Here is a 3,849-nt window from a genome sequence, read left to right on the forward strand (position 1 = left end):
GCACAATATCATTCCATTCAAGAGAATCCCCATTATCCAGTAATTTATACCAATGCGCCGCCTTACCAGACAGCGATATAGAGAATAGTTTCTTCCTCACTTCATCCATAGCAATACCTGCACACTTGAATAAACCGCATAATTCATGCAAGAACAATAAATGATCTCCAGGGTGGACAGTTCCATCCCCTTCATAGCGGTTATCCATAACACGTTCAATAATTTTCATAGGTATTTTATATGGTATCACTTCCTCACCGGCGCCTCATCCACTACCGTTGCAGTAGTAGTAGATTTCCCAAATAGAAATTGAAGAGAAGATCTCTCCATAATGACTTATAGCGAGCGGGCAGAAATAAAATCAGCACAAACAGTAAATGTTTTCCTTACCAATTCCACTTACCAATAGCGCTTCACTCCCCGGCAACGACGCCAGAAAATAGTCTTGATGACCCACAAGTATAGGGGGTGTATCGTAGTATTTTCGATAAGTAAGAATGTCGATCCCAACGAGGAGCGAGAAGGTGTTGACAAGCGGTTTCGATGAAGGATTCCCTGTAAATGCTCACGGACAAGTATTCATGGGGTTTTGATGTAACGAGTTGAATAAAGTACGAGTAAGTAAAGTGCGAGAGTAACAATTGCAGCGAGTGGCCCAATCCTTTTTAGCACAAAGGACAAGCCGGTTTGTTTACTTATAATGACCAAACGTTCTCGAGGACACACGGGATTTTAGTCTAGTGCTTTCGCTACATACGGCTAAATAATCTTCATTGTTATGATAAGTGTTGTGTGGGTGAACCTATGCTAATGTACCGCCCTTCCCAGGACTAATACATACTTGTGATTATACCCCTTGCAAGCATCCGCAACTACAAGAAAGTAATTAAGAATAAATCTAACCACGAGCCTTAAACTCTGAGATCCTGCTATCCCTCCTGCATCGATATACCAACGGGGGTTTAGGTTTCTGTCACTCCGGCAACCCCGCAATTGGCAAACGAGTACAAGATGCACTCCCCTAGGCCCATAAAGGTGAAGTTTCATGTAGTCGACGTTCACATGACACCACTAGAAGAATAACACCACAACTTAAATATCACACCATTGAATATTACTCAACCATAGTTCACTACTAACATTTAGACTTCACCCATGTCCTCAAGAACTAAACGAACTACTCACGAGACATCATATGGAACATGATCAGAGGTGATATGATGATGAATAACAATCTGAACATAAACCTTGGTTCAATGGTTTCACTCAATAGCATCAACAACAAGTAGAAATAGATACCGGGAGAGTTTCCCCTATCAAACAATCAAGATCAAACCCAAATTGCTACGGCGGTGATGAGGTGCTGCGGTGGAGACGGCGGTGATGATGGTGGAGATGATGATGATGGTGATGGAGATGATGTCCAGCTCGATGACGGTGACGATGGCGTCGATTTCCCCCTCCGGGAGGGAATTTCCCCGGCGGATTCCTGCCCGCCGGAGAGCTCTTTTCTCTCTGGTGTTCTCCGCCCCGCAGAGGCAGCTGTAACTCTTCGTGAGGTACCCTCTGTGGCTTAGGTTTTCGGGACGAAGGGTTTCGCGAAGAAAAGGAGGCGAAAGGGGCTGTGGGGCCCCCACACCACAAGGTGGCGCGGCCAGGCCATGGGCTGCGCCGGCCTGTGGTCTGGCCCCACCTTGGGCCTTCTCAGCTCCTCCTTCTGGCTTCCTTCGCCATCTTGAAAAATAGGATTTTTGGTATAATTTCCTTCCACAGTTGATCTTCCGAAATATTGTGTTCTGACGGTGCTTTTTCCAGCAGAATCCGGGCTCCGGTGCTTCATCCTCCAATAATGATGAAACATGCAAAATAGATGAAATAACATAAGTATTGTGTCCAAATATGAAATATATCAATGAATAACAGCAAATTATGATATAAAATAGTGATGCAAATTGGACGTATCACTACCGTTGACAAAATTGTTTCTATGTTTTCAAAATGAAAAGCTCTAGCACAAAAATAGTAATCCATGCTTCCCTCTGCGAAGGGCCATTCTTCTACTTTATTGTTGAGTCAGTTTACCTATTCTTTCTATCTCAGAAGCAAACACTTGTGTAAACTGTGTGCATTGATCCCTACATGTTTACCTATTGCACTTGTTATATTACTTTGTGTTGACAATTATCCATGAGATATACATGTTGAAGTTGAAAGCAACTGCTGAAACTTATATCTTCCTTTGTGTTGTTTCAAAGCTTTCTATTAAGAATTTATTGCTTTATGAGTAACTCTTATGCAAGTCTTATTGATGCTTGTCTTGAAAGTATTATTCATGAAAAGTCTTTGCTATATGATTCATTTGTTTACTCATTGTCTTCATCATTGCTTCGAATCGCTGCATTCATCTCATGTGCTTTACAATAGTATTGATCAAGATTATGATAGCTTGTGATACGTCTCAAACGTATCTATAATTTCTTATGTTCCATGCTAGTTTTATGACAATACCTACATGTTTTATACACATTATATGTCATTATTATGCGTTTTCCGGAACTAACCTATTTACGAGATGCCGAAGTGCCAGTTCTCGTTTTATCGCTGTTTTTGGTTTCAGAAATCCTAGTAAGGAAATATTCTCGGAATTGGACGAAATCAACGCCCAACATCTTAGAATTCCACGAAGCTTCCAGAACACCCGAGAGGAACTAGAGGGGGGCCACAGGGCCACCAAACGCCAGGCCGGCGCGGCCAAGAGGGGGGCCGCGCCCCCCTATTGTGTGGCTGCCTCGTCAGCCTTCCGACTTCGCCTCTTCGCCTATATAAAGGTCCCTGACCTAAATCTTCGATACGAAAAAGCCACGGTACGAGAAACCTTCCAGAGCCGCCGCCATCGCGAAGCCAAGATCTGGGGGGACAGGAGTCTCTGTTCCGGCACGCCGCCGGGACGGGGAAGTGCCCCCGGAAGGCATCTCCATCGACACCACCGCCATCTTCATCAACGCTGCTGTCTCCCATGAGGAGGGAGTAGTTCTCCATCGAGGCTGAGGGCTCTACCGGTAGCTATGTGGTTAATCTCTAGCTCATGTACCCCAATACAATGATCTCATGAATTGCCTTGCATAATTGAGATCCATATGATGAGCATTGTATCACTATTAGTCTATGTGCTACTCTTGTGATGTTATTAAAGTATTCTATTCCTCCTTCACGGTGTAATGGTGACGAGTGTGTGCATCGTGTAGTACTTGGCGTAGGTTATGATCATAATCTCTTGTAGGTTATGAAGTTAATTATTACTATGATAGTATTGATGTGATTTATTCCCCCTTCATAGTGTAAAGGTGACGAGTGTGTATGCTATGTTAGTACTCGGTTTAAATTGCAAAGATCTATTATGCTCTAAAGGTTACTTAAATATGAATGCCGAATGTTGTGGAGCTTGTTAACTCCGGCATTGAGGTGCTCTTGTAGCCCTACACAACGAATGGTGTTCATTATCAAACAAGAGTATATGTAGCACAAAGGAAGAGAACTTATTTATTATGTGATCAATGTTGAGAGTGTCCACTAGTGAAAGTATGATCCCTAGGCCTTGTTTCCAAATACTGCAATCATCGCTTGTTTACTGTTTCTATCGCATCTTTACTTCCTGCAATATTACTACCATCAACCGCACGCCGACAAGCACTTTTCTAGCACCGTTACTACTGCTCATATTCATTCATACCACTTGTATTTCACTATCTCTTCGCCGAACTAGTGCACCTATACATCTGACAAGTGTATTAGGTGTGTTGGGGACACAAGAGACTTCTTGTATCGTGATTGCAGGGTTGCTTGAGAGGG

Source organism: Lolium rigidum, chromosome 1, assembly GCF_022539505.1.
Source record: "Lolium rigidum isolate FL_2022 chromosome 1, APGP_CSIRO_Lrig_0.1, whole genome shotgun sequence".
Classification (NCBI taxonomy): Eukaryota; Viridiplantae; Streptophyta; class Magnoliopsida; order Poales; family Poaceae; genus Lolium; species Lolium rigidum.